The sequence below is a fragment of the Acanthochromis polyacanthus genome, chromosome 12, assembly GCF_021347895.1.
Source record: "Acanthochromis polyacanthus isolate Apoly-LR-REF ecotype Palm Island chromosome 12, KAUST_Apoly_ChrSc, whole genome shotgun sequence".
Taxonomy (NCBI): domain Eukaryota; kingdom Metazoa; phylum Chordata; class Actinopteri; family Pomacentridae; genus Acanthochromis; species Acanthochromis polyacanthus.
The window spans coordinates 7744302-7764943 of record NC_067124.1 but is presented as its reverse complement, the minus strand read 5'-3'; the positions used below and the strand labels follow the sequence as shown (position 1 = coordinate 7764943).

Below are 20642 nucleotides of genomic sequence, written 5' to 3'. Positions count from 1 at the left end.
CGGGAATTGATCGTTCATTCCGAAAGAGGTCCCTTTAAGCTCCCGTCCTTTACTTTTAACTAATTCTTTCTGTTTAAAATGGTCGAATTTAGCGATAATAGGACGGGATTTATTACCTCTACGGGCTCCAAGCCTGTGAACGCGGTGAAAGGAAATAGTATTCACCGTTTCCTGGGGAATTTTTAAAGCCGTTGTCATAAATTTCTTAATTTCTGTCTCCGGATTATCTGTGGTGCTTTCAGAGATTCCTGAAAATATTAAATTGTCCCGCATACTACGGGATTGGACATCCAGTACAGTTTCTTTAAGCGCTTTATTCTCCCTTTTAATCGTTTCCAGCTCGGTTGTAACTGCGGAAAAGTTAGAACGTAGTTCCGCGTTGTCCAGTTGAAGCTCACTTACCTGTTGATAGGCGTTCTCCAAACTTACCTTCAGGTCTCGAATCTCGTCGCGGAGGACGCTGAGAACATCTAACTTTTTATTTATAGACTCCAGGACATCAACCGGGACGTCCGTTGTAGCTAGGTCGTCAGTATCAGTCGAGGAATCGTTTTTCCTCTTTTTAGACGGATTGTCGCGGTTCGGGTCTTCCATGACGCAGTTGTAAAAATATCCGTCGATAAATCGCTCGAGGTCCTCCACGGTGGGTGGTGCTCCAAATCCGCAGTTCGAGTAAGGAAATATCAATAATTAAATGCAAGTAATGCGGTGATTAAATTTAATTTTGTTTCGAGAAAGAGCTAAGACTAGTGAATTCTATTTCAGCAGCAGGGCGCCGCCATGTTGTATTCCGAAATCTCACTGGCAGTCTCGCGAGAGTCACAGCATAGCCTCCTTTCTCCTCCAAGCCTCTCTCTCTCATGGCTTAATCTTTGAGACAAGCATATGCTACTGGCAGGATCAATCAGGTAGCCCAGACGGGAGGAGTGTGCGGCGGACGCCCGAGCGTAGAGCTGTGTGGTGGCGCCCGGTCGGGACCGGGGGCCGCGAAGCGGGGCTGTGCTGGGGGTGAACGGACAGACGATATCGGCTTGGAGAAATGACCGTGTCGTCCTGAGGGTCGACCGCCACCTGAGCGGGACGCGGCCGCCGCCATCCGGTAGCTAGGTAGCTAGGTAGCCAGGTAGCTAACTGTCTAGGTAGCCAGTTAACACCGGCTACCTAGCTAACATCAACGGAACACTGGAAACGGTCGGGTATCGGACCGCGGCTCCAGCGTTTCATTCAGACTGTATTTCCTTTCGTCAAATATGTATAAGTAAAATATAAAACATGAAAGTCTTACTCTTCGACATCCATTCCTTTCGACAGCTATGTTCTTCTTGCTCTGGCTCGGCCGTTCATACTCAACATGGCGAAAGTTCCCGCCTGGCAATTCCGGCGTGCCTACGACGTCACATCTTGTGTATAAAATGGCGCGTCATTGTGTATCTTTTCCCGCAAATGTGTATAACTTGCAACGTCTTTTTCAGCCACTAGTGGTCGCTGTTGGACACACAAGTCTTGGTCTCATAAACCCATCTTGCTCTATGAAACCAATATGTGTGAATGTCTCTGAGGCAGGGTGTGGGCTATATCAGTAAAACAACTATATTAACTGATAACACAAGACATTATATAATGACACATGTATTTATAATTACTTGCATTATTCTTATTCAATAATTACAACATTATAACATTTTAGCTTTATGAGACCATCAAAATTGGTTCCATAACCCGATTGGTTTTGTAATGCTGGTGAGTAAACCTGAAAATTGGTTTCATACACCATGGTTGCCTACTCACACACAACACATACACACACCTAAAAGAGATTGTTTATATTTTGTAAGATGTATTGTTGTGAACCAAAATGTTGAATTGTGTTGTTTGTTTGTAAATAAATGATTTAGCCAACAAAAGGTTAAAAAGTTGACCTCAAAATGCTTTATCTGAGTTGTTTTTGTTGTTTCATATAAGTAAACAACTGTTCAGTTGTGTGGGATGTCACTAAATCAAAAAATATTGGCATCAGAGTGACTGCTCTGATTGATGTGCCTCTTCGCACAAAAAGCTCGTTATCTTTGTTTTTTGGTCAAAAACAGGTGTTTTTGCTGAAACGACCCTATGTTCTGCTGCCGATAACTTTAGAACCGAAAATGCTAGAAACAAACTTTTTTCCTGATGAAAGAAGAGAATCTACCCTTTATTTCGATAGTTTCAGTGTTTATGCAGTCTTAGAACTTGATATTCTGTAGATCTTGAAAAATCTGTCAAAATTCTTAAAAACTCTGGCATTCTGGGGCTCTTTGCTCTGAAAACAGCTGGCAGCCAATGAGTTAAGCATTAATAAACTAACTGTTAATCATTTATAAATGGCCTCTTTACCATTTACAAATGATGGTTATTGTAAAGTGTTACCAAAGAAATCATTCAAACTTGAAAGATTAAACTTTATTTCACGTCATGCTCTCTGTTGTTGGTATTTTGTGGTTCAGTGTGCTGAGAATGACAGTGTTTTTTTTCCCAAAGTGAGACTATTTGCTAGTGTTGTGGTTGAATGAGCTTATTTTGAGACATGAATGAAGTGTTTTGTTGGTGAGAAACACTTTTGGGGATGAGATTAACTGTTTAGCTGAGATGCATGATGGGAATGCAGGTTGTGTTTTGAATATGTGGCTTCAGTTTCGATCAGTGCTTGTCTTCTTTTCCTTTCGACTTTTCCCTTCAGGGGTCGCCACAGTGAATCAATTGCCTCCATCTAACCCTGTCTTCTGCATCCTCTTCTCTCCCACCAACTACCTTCATGTCCTCTTTAACCACATCCATAAACCTCCTCTTTGGTTTTCCTCTAGGCCTCCTGCCTGGCAGTGGGAAACTCAGCATCCTTCTACCAGTATATTCACTCTCTCTCCTCTGGACATGTCCGAATCATCTCAGTCTGGCCTCTCTGACTTTATCTCCAAAGGCTCTAACATGTGCTGTCCCTCTGATGTACTCATTCCTGATCCTATCCATCCTGGTTACTCCCAAAGAGAACCTCAGCATCTTCAGTTCTGCTACCTCCAGCTCTGCCTCCTGTCTTTTCCTCAGGGACACTGTCTCCAGACCAAACAACATGGTTGGTCTCACCACAGTTTTGTAAACCTTTCCTTTCATTTTAGCTGAAACTCTTCTATCACACATCAATTCAATTCAATTCAATTCAATTTTATTTATATAGTGTCAATTACAGTCAAATCGTCTCAAGACGCTTTACAGAACCCATATGCCTGACCCCCAGAGCAAGCCCAAAGGCGACAGTGGCAAGGAAAAACACCCTTTACATCACACCTGACATTTTTCTCCAGTCGTTCCAGCCTGCCTGTACACGCTTCTTCACCTCTTTTCCCACACTCTCCATTGCTCTGGACTGTTGACCCTAAGTACTTAAAATCCTCCACCTTCTTGATCTCTTCTCCCTGTAACCTCACTTTTCCACTTGGGTCCCTCTCATTCACACACAGATACTCTGTCTTGCTGTGGCTAACCTTCATTCCTCTCCAGGGCAAACCTCCATGCCTCTAGCCTTTCCTCCACTTGTTCCCTTCTCTCACTACAGATCACAATGTCATCTGCAAACATCAGTCCATGGAGACTCCTAACCGAACCTAACCTCTAACTTCGTCTGTCATCCTGTCCATCACCATAGCAAACAAGAAGGGGCACAGAGCTGATCCCTGATGTAGTCCCACCTCCACCTTGAACTCCTCTGTCACACCTACAGCACACCTCACCACTGTCTTACAGTCCTCATACATGTCCTGCACCACTCTAATATACTTCTCTGTCACTCCAGACTTCCTCATACAAAACCACAGTTCCTCTCTGGGCACCCTGTCATAAGCTTTCTCCAGATCGACAAAGACACAATGCCACTCCTTCTGACCTTCTCTGTACTTCTCTATCAACATCCTCAAAGCAAATGTTGCATCTGTTGTACTCTTTCTTGGCATGAAACCTTACTGCTGTTAACAGATGTTCACCTCTGCCCTTAGTCTAGGTTCAACTACTCTTTCCCATAGCTTCATCATGTGGCTCATCAGCTTTATTCCTCTGTAGTTGCCACAACTCTGCACATCTCACTTGTTCTTAAAGATGGGCACCAGCACACTTCTCCTCCATTCCTCGGGCATCTTCTCACTATCTAAGATCCTGTTGAACAACCCAGTCAGAAACTCTACTGCTACCTCTCCGAGGACACTTCCATACCTCCACAGGTATATCATCAGGGCCAAGTGCCTTTCCACTCTTTATCCTCTTCAATGCCCTCCTCACTTCGTCCTTACTAATCTTTGCTACTTCCTGGTCCACAACAGTCACCTCTTCTACTCTTCGTTCTCTCTCATTTTCCTCATTCATCAACTCTTCAAAGTACTCTTTCCATCTTCCCATCACACTATTGGCACCTGTCAACACATTTCAATCCTTATCCTTTATCACCCTAACCTGCTGCACGTCCTTCCCATCTCTGTCTCTCTGCCTTGCCAACCTTTACAGGTCAGTCTCTCCCTCCTTACTGTCCAACCTAGCATACAAGTCATCGTAAGCCCCTTGTTTGGCCTTTGCCACCTCTACTTTCACCTTACGCTGCATCTCCCTGTACTCCTGTCTACTCGCTTCAGTCCTCTCAGTGTCCCACTTCTTCTTAGCTAACCTCTTTCTCTGGATCCACTCCTGTACCTCCTCATTCCACCACCAAGTCTCTTTATCTCCTTTCCTTCCGGATGACACATGAAGTACTCTCCGACCTGTCTCCCTGATCACATTTGCTGTAGTTGTCCAGTCATCTGGAAGCACCTCCTGACCATCCAAAGCCTGTCTCAATTCTTTCCTGAATGTCATACAACACTCTTCCCTTTTCAGCTTCCACCATTTGGTCCTCTGCTCTGCCTTTGCCCTCTTCATCTTCTTCACCACCAAAGTCATCCTACACACCACCATCCTATGCTGTCTGGCTACATTCTCACCTGCCACTACTTTGCAGTCACTGATCTCCTTCAGATTACACCGTCTATACAAGATGTAGTCTACCTGTGTGCTCCTATCTCCACTCTTATAAGTCACCCTATGTTCCTGCCTCTTCTGGAAGAAAGTATTCACTACAGCCATTTCCATCCTTTTTCCAAAGTCAACCACCATCTGTCCTTCTGCGTTCCTCTCCTGGATACCAAACCTGCCCATGACCTCCTCATCATCTCTGTTTCCTGCACCAACATGCCCATTGAAGTCTGCACCATTGACAACTCTCTCACTTCTCGAGATGCTCTGCATCACTTCATCAAGATCCAAGCAAAATTTCTCCTTCTCCTCCAGCTCACATCCTGCCTGTGGAGCATACCCACTAACAACATTGAACATCACACCTTCGATTTCTAGCTTCAGGCTCATCACTCGATCTGACACTCTTTTTACCTCCAGGACAAACTCCTCCTTCAAGATAGCTCCTACTCCATTTCTCTTCCTATCTACACCATGGTAGAACAACTTGAACACTGCTCCTAAACTTCTAGGTTTACTACCTTTCCACCTGGTCTCCTGGACACACAGTATGTCCACCTTCCTCCTCTGCATCATGTCAACCAGCTCTCTACCTTTTCCTGTCATAGTTCCAACATTCAAAGTTCCTACTCTCAGTCCTAGGCTCTTGGTGTTCCTCTTCTCTCTCTTCCTACGAACACACCTTCCTCCCCTCCTTCTTTGACCAACAGTCGTCCATTTTCCACCGGCACCCTGTAGGTTGACAGCACCGATGGCGGTCGTTGGGTCGTTAACCCAGGCCTCGACCGATCCGGTATGGAAGTCATACATTTGATTCGCATGTTTGATTTGGCCAAAGTTTTACGTCTGATGCCCTTCCTGACACAACCCTCTGTATTTATCCGGGCTTGGGACTGGCACAATAAGACACTGGCTTGTGTCCCCTTGCGGCTACATTTGATCAATGCTTGTCAGCAATTGGAAAAAAAAATGTAAGTTCATGGTTTTGTTTTGTTTTTGTTCACCACTTCCCTTTGCAGCCTTCTGATACCAGCCAATTAAAGCTTATTGTGCCCCAATTTTAACCTAAGGCTCCGTATAGTTTTGATTTGATTGATGTATACAGAGCACCTTAAGTATTCAAAGCCTTTGCTGAGTCTTGACTAGAAGCACCTTTTTGAGCTAATACCGCCAGGAGTCTTTTTGGGAATGATGCAACAAGTTTTTCACACCTGGATTTGGGGAATACTCTGCGATTCCTCCTTGCAGATCCTCTCCAGTTTTGTCAGGTTGGATGGTGAATATTACAGGAGGAGACGGATGACCACCACACCTTAGCAGTGGTCCAACAGGTGACTGCAGAGAGTGCCCCACCCAGTGATTTTTCCAGTTTATTTTGGCCCAACCTTGCCCCGAAGAGGCTAAACAGGGAGTAGAGCTTTTGCAGAAGCATAGCACTGTTTTTAGTCAGGGAGAAGGAGACCTGGGATGTACCACACTCGTGGAGCACGAAATCCCTTTTGTGGATGAGGCCCCTGTGCGGCAGCGGTACCGTAGGCTTCCACCATCACAGTACAAACAGGTCAAAGCCCACATCCAAGAGCTGTTGGACCAGGGTGTGGTGCGCCCAAGCTGTAGCCAATACTCCTCTCCAATTGTTGTCGTTTTTTAAAAAAATGGGGAGATCAGGTTGTGCGTGGACTACCGTTTGCTTAATGCCATGACAAGGAAGGATGCTTATCCTCTGCCCCGAATTGAGGAGTCCCTGGATGCCCTCACAGGTGCCCAGTGGTTCTCAACATTGGACCTCGCCAGCGGGTACAATCAAGTACCCGTTGCAGAAAAGAACAAGGCCAAAACTGCTTTTTGCACACCGTTTGGACTCTTTGAGTTCAATTGGATGCCGTTTGGGCTATGCAATGCTCCTTGTACCTTCCAAAGCTTGATGGAGCGGATTTTTGGAGATCAAAGTTTTCAGTCCTTGCTGCTGTACTTGGACGATATTGTCATTTTTTCGTCATCCTTTGACCAGCACCTTCAACGCCTTGACATGGTGTTGACCCGGCTTAAGGAACACAGTCTGAAACTGAAGTTACAGAAATGCCACTTCTTCCAACCTGAGATCAAATACCTGGGCCATGTCATTTTGGCCTCTGGTGTTGCCACTGATCCTTCAAAGATCAGCGCAGTGGCAGAATGGGTGCGACCAACCACGTGCACAGAGCTACAATCATTCTTGGGCTTCGCTTCCTACTATCGCCGTTTTGTGGCGGGTTTTGCAAAGTATGCAGCCCCACTCCACCGGCTGGTGGGTGAACTGGGGGGGACCAAGAAGAAACGCAAAACCCTCGGGAAAGGGGTCCTGGGCGACTGTTGGAGGGAAGAGTGTGAAAAGGCTTTTCAAACACTCAAAAGACTCCTCGTGAGTGCACCAGTCCTGGGATATGCTGATTTCACCAAACCCTTTGTCCTTGAGATAGATGCCAGTCAGGCTGGACTGGGGGCTGTGTTATCCCAGGACTATGAGGGGAAGCGACGACCAATTGCCTTTGCAAGCAGGGGGCTCAGACCCACCGAAAGGAACATGTCCAATTACAGCTCTCGAAAGTTGGAATTTCTGGCACTAAAATGAGCAGTGACACAGAAGTTCCGAGAGTACCTACTGGGAAATAAATTCCTGGTGTTCACTGACAACAACTCCCTCAGTTATTTGCAATCAGCTAAACTGGGGGCGGTGGAACAACGGTGGGCATCCGAGTTGGCAGTTTTTGATTTTGAAATCAAGTATCGACCGGGACCAGCCAACCGTAATGCAGATGCCCTGTCCCGCCAATGTGGGGAATATTTATTTTTGCATGTGTATTAAACTATCATGTTTTTATTGCTTTTGCATATTACTTATAATCATTTTAATTACTCTTTGCTTATCAATTATAATCATCATTTTAATTACATTTTACTTATTACTTATGATCATCATTTTATTACTTTTACTTATAATCATCATTTTAATTACTTTTGCTTAGTAATCATGTTATTACTTTTATTCATTACTTATAATCATCATTTAATTCCTCTTTTACTATTACTGATAATCATTATTAACCTTCGTTTGATCATATTATGTGTTAATCATATATTAATGTGCTTGCAACTTGTATTAACTCTATACTCAAATGTATTAAAGTGCTTATGGGTGCATGTTTGAATTCTAGTTCTGGATGTGCAGGTTGTCACATATGCACAGAAAGGCAGAGAAAGGGTGAAAAGTTCAAACAGCAGCTAGATGCTGTTGTGGAAAAATTAATCCACTGCTGTAATAAATCTGTGTCTGTGTGTATCTGACAGCAGGCCTTTTTGCCCTCTGACTGAAATGGTTTACAGATAGCCTGTGGTTTGTTTCCTCTGGGATAACTGCCAGTATCAACAAAAGTATTGTTTGGAGATAAGGGTGCAGGTGTTCATGTGAGAAAACTTGGGGGAGGCTGTCTCCCACAGGGGAGGTGCCGGCAAGCCACGAGTTTTCAATTAAAATTATTAGGGAGTAAAGATTCGCTTAAACATCGCCTCTTTCCTTAATTGTGCAATACTGGCAGCTGGCAGTGGCAAAAGGAGAGCCACATACACACACATTCAGAGACACCTTTTGCAGGAGGAAGACGGTGGTGATTGGACAAGACCCAAGACATCCGGAGAGGCTGTCTCGGCGGGGGGGCCAATCAGAAGACTGCAAATTCTTAGTTTAAAAACTCATGTATGAGCTTAGAGATTCATTCTTTCTTGTGATCACAGCTGAATGCAGAAAACCATTGTCTAGCTTTAGCAGTTTTCTGCTGTCAGCGTCTGAGCAAGATAGAATCTGCATGCACGTATATCTGTCCATCCTTTGCATTTTTTACTAAATATTCTTAACTGAATATTTTGACTCTGAGTCTTCCTTGCATCGTGTTTTTCCTCAGTAGCAGTAACAAAAGAATCCGTTTTTTCGACACCAACGACAGTCTCAGAGCACAGTCACTCTTTTTCCTGGCTTGAAAGTGCCAGATGAGGTCCATCAACAGACAGAGGAGGTGCCGCAAATTGCCCCTGCTGCTGCTGCCACTTGCCAAGCTATAGCCGCTTTTCCATCACGGCCTAAAGCTGACTTACTGGTTCTACAGGCTGCAGCCCCAGTGATTGGACCCTTTTTGCAGTACTGGAAGAGAGGAAGACCCCCGACAAAGCAAGAAAGTATCAATGCTTGCAAAGGAGTGAAAAAATTGGTGCAGTAGTGGGCGAGGCTAAAATCACGTGATGGTGTCTTGTATCGGCAACTACAGACACCAGGGGAAGGACAAGTTCTATTTCAACTACTGTTGCCTCAGTGCTTGCAGGCAGAAGTCCTTAAAAGTCTTCATGATGATTATGGTCACCAAGGCATTGAACGTACGGCGAGTCTCGTAAGGCAGAGGTGCTTTTGGCCTTTCATGCAAAGTGACATAACTAGATACTGCCAAGACTGTAATCGCTGCACGCTGGCCAAAGCAGTACAACCAAAAATCCGCACATTTAGTGGGGGGGTTTGACTGCCTCTAAACCTTTGGAAATCATTGCCATCGACTTCACCCTGTTGGATAAAGCTGATGATGGGCGGGAGAATGTGCTGGTGGTCACGGATGTGTTCTCCAAATTTGCCTAGGCATACCCAACACCAGACCAGCGGGCTCGTACAGTGGCCCGGATGCTGACAGAAAAGTGGTTCTACACCTATGGTGTACCCAAACGCATTCACAGTGACCAAGGAAAGAGTTTTGAAGGGGACCTGTTGAAACGACTATACCACCTGTATGGAATTGAAAAGAGTAGGACTACTCCATACCACCCAGAGGGCAATGGACAATGTGAAAGATTTAATCAACACTGCATGATTTGTTGCGTACATTCCCACAAGAAAAGAAAAGAAAATGGCCTCAACACCTACCTCAAGTGCTCTATGCTTACAACACAACAGAGCACCAATCCACAGGTTATTCGCCATATTAACTCATGTTTGGCCAGAAAGCGCAACTGCCAGTGGATTTCTTGTTGGGTGGATCACCGGAGGAACCCATGACCAGGTCAGCAAAGGACTGGGTGGATGAACATCAAAAGCATTTGAGTTCAGTCTATCTTCAAGTGAAGGACCAGCTCCAGCAGGCAGCGGAGCAGAGAAACAGACATCATCGACCGTCAGGAAGTCCCATTCTCACCCCTGGAACACTTGTCTACGGGAGAAGTCACCCCGCAGGGCGTCACAAAATTCAGGATGCCTGGAACCCGGTTGTCTATGAGGTGGTGAAAAACTTGGATGAAGAAGGCAGAGTGTACAAAATACGCCCCCGAGATGGCACTGGCCCAGAGAAGAATCTTAATAGGTCAGAGCTCGGGCTAGTACCGACTGTTAGTGTCAATATGCCCACAACACAAAACCAATTTTTGTCTGACCCTGGCCTGATGGATGACTCACCCCAACAGTCAAACTGCCATGCCGCGAATGATTATGACAGCGATTCGGAGGGAATCATACTCACCATGGAGCAAGAGTGGCATCGAGTGCAGCCCCCCTCCCACCCTGCCCCTGAGCCAGCTATGCACTTGAGGGGGACAGAATTGCACAGTCCCGACACCCCACGTTCCACTGTTGGTCCTGATCAGGGAAACAGCCCTAGTAACAGTGCAGGTGTTGCGGTGACAGCCAAGCCTAGCGTACTGCAGGGACGGCCTAAAAGACGTACAGCATACTAACCCCTTCCATCTCCCAAAATCTGTAAATCATACCCTTGCGACCCCTGTTAGAAACTTACAGGTGCCCCAGGCTCAAAACCAGCTAGCTGAAAGAGTATTTAGGCCCTGGGTTTGAGTTGTCACCGGGACGGTGACCTTTCAAAGTGGGGGTGAATGTAACGGGACGGGTTTAGGACCCTGGGGAGCCTTGAAAGGTCTAGTGGAAGCAGTGCTCCCTCTATCTCTCTCGCTATTGGTACGCAGATAAGGAAGTGCAGTCAGACACATCAAGCACGCCAAACAATTGACTTGGTATGTAGACGTTTTCACCGACAAAACATGAGTATGTGAATGCAGCATTAATGCTAATGTTTAGGAAATGTATTTTATTCTCAGAACTCAGACAAGCGGCAGTTTGTGACAAGGTTAGTGAGACTTTGGGAGGTTGAGTAGGAGCGGTGCTTCCTTCCCTCTTCTCGCTATCGGTACGCAGACAGGGAAGTGCAGTCAGATGCATGAAGCACGCCAAACATTTGACGCAGTATGTAAATGTTTTTATCAATAAAACATTAGAGTGTGAATGCGGCATAGATGCTGATGTTTCGTAAATATGTTTTATTTTTAGAACTCAGGAGTAAGTTAAGGAAATACTGTGCATCTCTCCAGCCATCTGCGTACAGAACGCTGCGGTGCGAACTTTGAGCAGAGATTGTGATTGTAAGTCATGATGGTGCATTCATGTTTATTGAAGAGACTATTTATTTAAATGCGATGTTTAAATGTATTTTGTGTTTCTTTTTAGTGGCAGTTATTATGATACCACGCACACTGCTGGTCTGAGTATTGAGTATACGATTTAAAGGTATGGCATATAGGTTAATTATGTTATCACCAAAACTGATCTTTAATATACCGAATATATCTTAACCTCTGACTGTTTTATAGGACTGTCTGCAAGTGCGGTGACCGTCACTGTTTTTCTTTCACTCCATGACTTAGTTTTAACGAGCCTTTGGTATATTTTGTTTTTGTTGGTTTACTTTCTTTTGGGTATTTGTTGTAAGTGGGTTAGGTGCAGTATTTATGGGCATTGTGCAATTCCTGAGTTATAGCTGGTTGGGAGTTGTGGGCCTTACATTTGGTGACCCTTTGGTGTGAAATTTGATCATTGGTGATTCTTAAACGGCTGCAGTGGTTGTAGATCCTACAGGATTTTGTTAGTGTGCGGGTCCCACTTACCATTTCACCCTACCCTCTCCTTTATTGTTTATAGGCTGCTATTTTACTCACAACGCACAACTGCCCTTTGCCTTGGCATATTTTTCACAATTGTATTGACTACTGTGTAGCTGTAGCCCCGTCTATCATCGGAATTTTATTCTTTGGTTTATTTTGTTTATATTGTAATAACTTTTGGCAATTTTGTAAGCCGTCCGCCTCCCGTCCTGGTTATTCTGGACGCTTACCTGTTTGTATGGTGAACTGGAATGAGAAACATTAATTATTCTACAATATAGTACTCATTCGATCACTACACAAGGACAGCCATTTTTTAGGTCTCTCCAGAGATACTTAATTGGGTTTGAGTCAGGGCTCTGGCTGGGCCATTCAAGAACACTCATGAAGTTATTTTGAAGCCACTCTTTTGTTATTTTACCTCTGTGCTTAGGGTCATTGTCTTGTTGGACAGTGAACCTTCGGACCACTCTGAAGTCTTGAGCACTCTGGAAAAGGTTTTTGTTTTTGTACTTGGCTGCATTCATCTTTCCTTCAAATGCAACCAGTCATACTCTCCCTGCAGCTGAAAAACACCTCCATAGCATGATGCTACCACCACCATGCTTCACTGTTGGGATTGTATTGGGCAGGTGATGAGCAGTGTTTGGTGTAGAGAAACTACACATGCCGTTTAGAATTAGGGTCAAAAACTTCTATGTTGGTCTCATCAGAACAAAGAAGCTTATTTCGTCTGGGAGTCCTTCCTGTGTTTTTTTTTTTTGGCAAACTGGAAATGCGGGCTTCCATGAGTTTTGCACTGAAGAGAGGCTTCCGCTGGGCTACTCTGCCATAAAGCCCCAACTGGCGGAGTGATGGTTGATTTTCTCTTCTCCCAAGAAGCCGTCACAAATAAAGTCACCCCCAGCACTCTGTCCTCCTACTGGACCTCCTGATGCTTCTTTTACTGTAGTTTTGAATTCTTTTGTTCAGACATAGAATGATTAGATAGATGATTACTATCTTGACCGTTTCGGCTGCTAATGCCGGCTGTCAAAATCTGCCGGCTGACAGATCACACGCTGTCAGTGAGATGCTTCTGATGAAGATGACAGCTTTCGCCGAAACTGTCAAGAAGGGAATCAACATCGATCCAATCATTCTATGTCTGAACAAAAGAACTCAAAACTACTGCATTAACAAGAAGACATGATTAATGTTTTTGAGCTTCTTTTGCTTCCTCCAAAACAGATTCCTTTTCCTTATTCAGATGTAGTGGACAGAAAAGCAGAAAATTCCAGAGAAACCACAGAAAATCCAGATAACGTTTCCCACAGCTGTAAATTCTGACAATAACCACACCTCTGGAGAAGAGGAGATTGCATTCTTCACTATGTCTTCCTGACCTTTCTCTCTCCCTAACACCCAGAACTTTCTTTTCAAATGTAGCAGCATTTATGTTTCTTTATGCTGTGCCACTGGTGACCAATCATTGAGTTGGGCTGTTTCTTTCTCTGCTCCCATGTGCATCACTTCTGTGTGCAGGTCTGTCTCCAATATGTATGTCTGCTCCTGCTGTGTCTCACTGGTGTGGTTTTATGGATGATACACTTAGGACGTTTATTTTGTTGAGTGCTGAGATGCATGGGCTCTCTTCCTCCCTCTTTTCATGTGTGTCTGTGCATGTCCGCGACTGCTGACAGGTATGTATGTCTAGAAATGTAGCGACCGCATCATGCTTCAGCCGTTTAGCATCATAACGCCAGTGTTGCTTTTATCAGGTAAAATTGGCGTGTACACCACTGCCAACGTCACTGTCAGCTGACTGGGACCTCTGCTGCTTTGTCTCCTGCTGTTCATCTTCCCAGCTGTAATTTCAATGTTTGTTTGATAGTATAGCATATTGGTGGATTCACACTGATAGCATGAACCTCATGTGACAGAGTTTAATCTCCCTTTTTAACTGTGTGACTGAAGGATTTATATTGTTTTGGTTTGGATTAATTGTTTATAAAAGTATATTATTTTGTGTCTATTTAGTTTCGTTTGGGCGTTTAGTGTTTTGTATAATTGTATAGTTTAATCTGAAGGCCGGTGGTGGTGGTGGTGCTGATCCAGGTGGTAGTATCCCCGTCCTATGGGTGCCGTGCTCCCCTGGGAAATGTTTCTTTTCATAATAAGTATGTGTCACATGTGCATTTATTTTTGGGAATTCTTCTCCCCTTCACTAGCCCATGTCCAGCTGGTAAGCCTCAGCATCTGAATAGGTTCTTTTGTTTTTGTCTCCCTGGTGTGAATGGTGTGCATTTCTGTTAAAAAAAAAAAGAATAGAGTTTCAACTGTGTTTGAAATAAAGTATTTCATTGAACCTCAGATCCACGTCTCATGCCTTGTGGGTAAAACAGACCTATGTACCTCCAGTGCTGGGAGAAGGAAAACTCTCTGAGTGCAATTCCCAGAGTGACATTGTCTGGAACCTAAATCCCATTCAAATATCCTGAGATCATTTTAATCTACATTGCATTGTCATAGTTGCCACACAACAAAGAACTGAGCAGTTAAATCCTCAAAATAAAGAAATTCAGCATTACTGAAGTGATGATCCCAACATCTGGTTTGAAAGATCCCATGTCCAGGCCAGGTATTTTTTTTTAGCTTCAAGGTAATGGTGCTAACCACTTAACCAATGTGCAGCCAATGATACCTCTTTCAAATTTATAATCAAGGTTTTGGGCATGTGCAGTAGCTCGCACTGTCATCTTTCAACAAGAAGGTTCTTATCTGATAGGTTCAGGACCCCAGAGGTAAAGTGCCATTACAGCAATTTAAAAATACACAATTACATGTACTGTCACCGGTAGAGGAAGTCGTGGTGTGAGTGGATGGTGGAGATGATTGGGACAGCAACATATGTGCCATCGTGAGCCCTGTTGACAAATGCCTTTTCTAAGCATTGGTGGTTCAGTGGTAGAATTCTCGCCTGCCATGCGGGAGGCCCGGGTCCGATTCCCGGCCAATGCATAGCTCACTCGTTGGGGGTTTTTGTCTCTCTTGTTGGACACATTCTTTTCAGTCTTTCTTGAGTATAAATCAGAATCTGTTGTTGGCATTTAAATGTTCAATATACACATGTCAAGCAGTTGTCAGGTGCCCACAAAAACTACAAATCACAGGATTGCTGTGGCACGTTGAGGAAAAGCATCATTTGATGTGCCATCGTGAGCCCTGTTGACAAACGCCTTTCCTGAGCATTGGTGGTTCAGTGGTAGAATTCTCGCCTGCCACGCGGGAGGCCCGGGTCCGATTCCCGGCCAATGCATAGCTCACTCGTTGGGGGTTTTTGTCTCTCTTGTTGGACACATTCTTTTCTTGAGTATAAATCAGAATCTGTTGTTGGCATTTAAATGTTCAATATACACATGTCAAGCAGTTGTCAGGTGCCCACAAAAACTACAAATCACAGGATTCCTATTATATTGCTGTTTTCTTTCTTTTTTGCAGCATTCCCTTCATCACACAATTCTTGACTGAAAGTGACCATTCCTGAAAAGTACTCAACTTTTGTACACTGCTCAAAAAAATTAAAGAAACACTTTTTAATCTAAGTATTGCATCAAATCAGTCAAACATGTGGGATACTGATCTGGTCAAGTAATTAAAAGAGGTTTTTTTTTTAGTCAGCTTCAGCTGCTTTGGTGTTCATGAAATTAACAACAGGTGCACTAGAGGGGTAACAATGAGACACCCCTCAAAACCGGATTGGTTTTACACATGAAGGCCACTGACATTTTATTTCATTCTTGTGTTTTCTGACTGTTTTTTCAATAGTTTTGCATTTGGCTAGGGTCACTGTCACTACTGGTAGCATGAGGTGATACCTGGACCCTACAGAGGTTGAAGAGGCAGTCCAACTCCTCCACAATGGCACATCAATACGTGCCATTACCAGAAGGTTTGCTGTGTTGCCCAGCACAGTCTCAAGAGCATGGAGGAGGTTCCAGGAGACAGGCAGTTACTCCAGGAGAGCTGGACAGGGCTGCAGAAGGTCCTCAACCCATCAGCAGGACAGCTATCTGCTCCTTTGTGCATGGAGGACCAGGATGAGCACTGCCAGAGCCCTACAAAGTGGCCTCTAGCAGGCCACTGGTGTGAATGTCTCTGACCAAACAATCAGAAGGAGATGTAATGGAGTGGTCTGAGGGCCTGACATCCTCTAGTGGCTCCTGTGCTCACTGCCTGACACCGTGGAGCTTGATTAGCATTTGCCATAGAACACAGGAATTGGCAGGTCTGCCAATGGTGCCCTTTGCTTTTCACAAATGAGAGCAGGTTCATCGTGAGCACATGTCACAGACATGGAAAGGTCTGGAGAAGCCATGGAGAATGTTATGCTGCCTGTAACATGGTTTAGCATGACCAGTTTGGTGGTGAGTCAGTGATGGTCTGAGGAGGCATATCCATGGAGGGACGCACAGACCTCTACAGGCTAGACAACGGCACTCTGACTGCCATTAGGTATCAAGATGAAATCCTTGGATCCATTGTCAGACCCTACACTGCTGCAATGGTCCTGGGTTCCTTGTGGTGCACGACAATGCCTGGCCTCATGTGGCAAGAGGATGCAGTCACTTCCTGGAGGATGAAGGAATTGACAGCATTGACTGGCCCCAATACTCACCTGACCTAAATCCAATAGAACGCCTTTGGAACATTATGTTTTGTTCCGTCCAACACCACCAGGTTGCTCCTCAGACTGTCCAGGAGCTCAGGGATGCCCTGGTTCAGATCTGGGAGGAGATACCCCAGGACACCATCCATCGTCTCATTCGGAGCTTGTCCTGATATTGTCAGGCTGCATACAAGCATATGGAGGTCATGCAAACTACTGAGTACCGTTTTGAGTTGCTGCCAACGAATTTCAGAAAATGGACCAGTCTACCACATCAGTTTTTCACTTTGATTTTGGAACGTCTTGAATTTAGCCCTCCTGGGGGTTGATCATTTTCATTTCCATCAAACAATGTGGCATCTTTTCATTCCTAACACATTAACCAGTCCATATCAATGTAAATATCCAGTTTGATTTTTCCCCGCATTGAAATATGACGTTTTCAAAGTGTTCCTTTAATTTTTTTGAGCAGTGTAGTTGTGTTTGTTAAGCATAAGTCTTCTGATATGGTTGTTTGAGAAATGAGAAGCTCCTCACTGCATCAATCAGGGTTAGATAAGTTGTTGAGAAGCAGAAGAGTTATCGAGCTAGCCAGGAGTCCAACCTAGAATCTTCTGATCCGTAGTCAGACGCTTTATCCATTGCTCCACCAGCCCTATATAATATGGCCCAGTATATATATATATATATATCCCTATATATTGTATTTTAGAAGGTTAAAAAGTTATTTGCAGTCCAATTTCCCATTAGTTAGATTTACTTAGTAAATCTTATTATTTTGCCCGGCGAGCTGTGTGTAATTATGGACCGCATATGCACAGATGTTGTATTTATCTGTGTTGATAACCACTGAGATTCCGTGTAAGTGGGTCCTGGCTAACTGCTAAAGCTAACGGCTAAGCTGCGGACGGACAAGCGTCGTCACAGCATGATCAGACTTTTCACTGGACAGACTGAGTTACCTGCCGCACCAGTGACCTGTATGTCCTTTCCCAGGACCTTAGATTGCTTATCTGTGAACTGCTGATTTCAACTCGGTGGGCTGTGGACGCCAATACAAGGATTCTGCCAGATACTAACTGTGAGTTTTGTAGACCTTGGAGATCAACTCTGCTGTGGGGATTCTGTGGACTGCTTCCTGTAAGTCACTGGAGGTTGCTGCTCTGCACCACGGATTCGGCGACCAGCTGGAGATCAACACACCAGCCTGCTGCGGTTTGGGGTTGGAATGTGCGCACATGAGTGCTTTTACAACATAATTGGTAAAAAGAAGTATTTAAGTGACTGGTTGAGTTGGAAAATAAGTTGCATGCAAGGAAATATGCTTCTGCCTCTTGTCTGGCTTGTTTGAAATGAGCCCTCAAAATCTTTACCCTGTACTGGAAACTATCCAGTGTCCATAGTTGGTCAGTAAGTACATGCAACAAAGAGAGAGAAATAAAAACAAGCAGAAGAACTAAAAGATTTCCTCCAAGACTCAGCAATCCACCTGCATCTGAAGGATAAGGGACACGCTTCTGACTACGGCGATATTCACATTCTGGACAGAGAAGGAAGATAGTTTGAGAGGCAGTTGTAGGACTCCATCTTTGTTTAAATGGCACAGCGACCTCGAAACAGGAGGAGGCTACAACATCAATTACAAAACAGCTTTGGTGCAAGTGGAGTATTGAGGTCTCTCCCCATAAACTTTCACCATCAATAACAGGGTTGGAATAACACTGACATGTCAGTTTCACATTCTTTGTTATGTAAACCGGCAGCTCCACAATCATCAGTGCTGTTGATGGGACACCTGGTTTCATATCCATTCACACCTTTGAGGCAAGTGAGTTGTGGGTCATCAGTGGGCCATTAGCCACATGAACTTAGGGTGACTAGATACATCCCATGCAGAGTGAACTGAAGAAGCCTCTTGGATGAGCAGTGAGATGTCTTCAAGAATCTGAAATAGAAGATACATTGCTTTTACTGAAGCTCCTTGGATCACCATCATCTGGAAATGTAGCATATGAAAGAATCAAAAGAATCTGAACCTTTTCTCTTTAACGTTGAATGTGGCGTGTCACAGAATTGCGTTGCGTTGTGATGGATATTTGCTTGCCATGTATGGACATGTAGAAACAACAATCACGTGACTGGTATGGATGGAAAATAAAGGGTATATTGCTGGAAAAGACTTATTGTTTCAAAGCAATATGTGTGTGTAGATTCTCAATTTTCCAGGTCACATTAATAATGCTTATCACTGGAAGAGTCATCTATAAAGAGGGGAGGGAATTGACTGCATCAGCTACCAACACCAGAAATGCAGCAAGAAAGAATAATATCCATTGTTGGCACCTCTACAACCACTAACACTGCCATTGCTCTGTACCACACCATGTAAAACCAATATGCTTCAGCCTCTGTTTTACTTTACATGGTCTGAACCAAGCATATTCTCTTCTGTGAACACCCATATTTTCCAACTTGACCCGTTGTTTCATCACTTGCCTCACCATTACGTCACAGTGCCGTAATACATTGTATCTTCTACAGTCACAAACTATACTGGCAGTGTTCCCTTTGTGGACTACCTGGAAAGTGCATTCCACTTTTCTTGCACTATTTGTGTCTCACAGTCTGTTAGGTGGAAGTCTGAGCCTCATATGGGGCATGTGTTTAGATGCATGTTTTTTGTCACCCCAGAGTACACGTGAGCAGAAAAAAGCGCCCATTTTTGCTGTGTTTCAGGCCTCGTTGGCGCAGTAGGCAGCGCGTCAGTCTCATAATCTGAAGGTCGTGAGTTTGAGCCTCACATGAGGCATATGTTTTGATGCTTGATCACATGTATAACCAAATTTAGACATTAAACAAAATATACTTTCAGCTGTAGCTCAAACAGAAAGATACCTCATCTTCTGATGGAGGTCAACTGAGGTGGTAGGTTTGTGTGGCAGTTTGGATGCAGACAGGTCAGCTTGACTCATCGTGTTCATCCCAGCATATGACTCTTCCTTCATGTCAACAGTCTGCCAGGAGAAGATTTATCAACGTATTGCTTGAAACACTCCTTGTTGTGAACACCGTTTCTGGAGTCGTTGCTGCCACCTGTGAGGTCCCTCTTCATTTCTGCCACCAGGTGAGCAGAATACTCCAGAGCATTTTCAGCCACTCACCTGAATGTCTGCTCAAAAGCACAGCAAACTGGATTCTGAAGAACCCCAGCATGTGTTTTCTGTTGGCTGGATGGAAGCGGGGACTTTGCACTACGTCCTCATAATAGGCATACAAGCATTAAGAAAGCCATCAAATGATTGGCCGATTCTGCAAGTAAGTTTCTTTACATGGGAAAATACATTTGACTACACTGATGTAAGTTACAGTCTGTCCCTCTGGGATGTTTGACAGTGTCTTGGTTCTCTGCAATCAAGGACATAAGGAAGCACGACTTGCCGTGACCCGGATTCGAACCGGGGTTGCTGCGGCCACAACACAGAGTACTAACCACTATACGATCACGGCCTCTGGATGCTGGAGAGTGGTTGGTGAAATGCTATGAGCTCTGAATATCACACTTACGATTTGTTTTCTGTTAAAACTGATCAATTTTCCATTCAGAAGTGTTTCATCTGTATCCCATCCCAAAAACTGGATGTACAATCTCCAGGTTATGAGACTGAAATGCTTTCGACTGTAGCGGTGGAGCCAAAACCTGAACAATATGCACTTGGACTTCTACCTCTCATCCAGTTTGACACAAGCAGAACAGTGACAGTCACTGACAGAAGTTGTGTCGAGACGACTGTGGGTGCAGACAAATTTGTGCACATGCTGTGTATATATAGCATGAAGGAGAAGCTAAAGGCTTACCGAGCTAGCCAGGAGTTGAACCTAGAATCTTCTGATCCGTAGTCAGACGCGTTATCCATTGCGCCACTAGCCCTACACAACATGTTGGTAAGTGGGGACCTTGGGATCTGTCATGTCTTAATTAGTCATATGCTTGATTTTGCCCTGTTCTAAACTACGT

At 44.4% G+C, this 20642-nt stretch overlaps 5 non-coding genes across 5 annotated transcripts; 3 read left to right on the top strand and 2 right to left on the bottom strand.

Annotated features, from left to right (window-relative positions):
- The first annotated feature begins 14908 nt into the window (after positions 1 to 14908).
- trnag-gcc (transfer RNA glycine (anticodon GCC)) lies at positions 14909 to 14979 on the top strand. The gene has a single exon. It is a non-coding gene; the product is annotated as a tRNA-Gly (tRNA).
- Positions 14980 to 15206: 227 nt separating this feature from the next.
- On the top strand, positions 15207 to 15277 carry trnag-gcc (transfer RNA glycine (anticodon GCC)). The gene has a single exon. It is a non-coding gene; the product is annotated as a tRNA-Gly (tRNA).
- Positions 15278 to 19363: 4086 nt separating this feature from the next.
- On the top strand, positions 19364 to 19436 carry trnam-cau (transfer RNA methionine (anticodon CAU)). Its single transcript has one exon. It is a non-coding gene; the product is annotated as a tRNA-Met (tRNA).
- Positions 19437 to 20062: 626 nt separating this feature from the next.
- trnah-gug (transfer RNA histidin (anticodon GUG)) lies at positions 20063 to 20134 on the bottom strand. The gene has a single exon. It is a non-coding gene; the product is annotated as a tRNA-His (tRNA).
- A 348-nt stretch (positions 20135 to 20482) lies between these two features.
- On the bottom strand, positions 20483 to 20555 carry trnar-acg (transfer RNA arginine (anticodon ACG)). The gene has a single exon. It is a non-coding gene; the product is annotated as a tRNA-Arg (tRNA).
- Between the last annotated feature and the right edge of the window lie 87 nt (positions 20556 to 20642).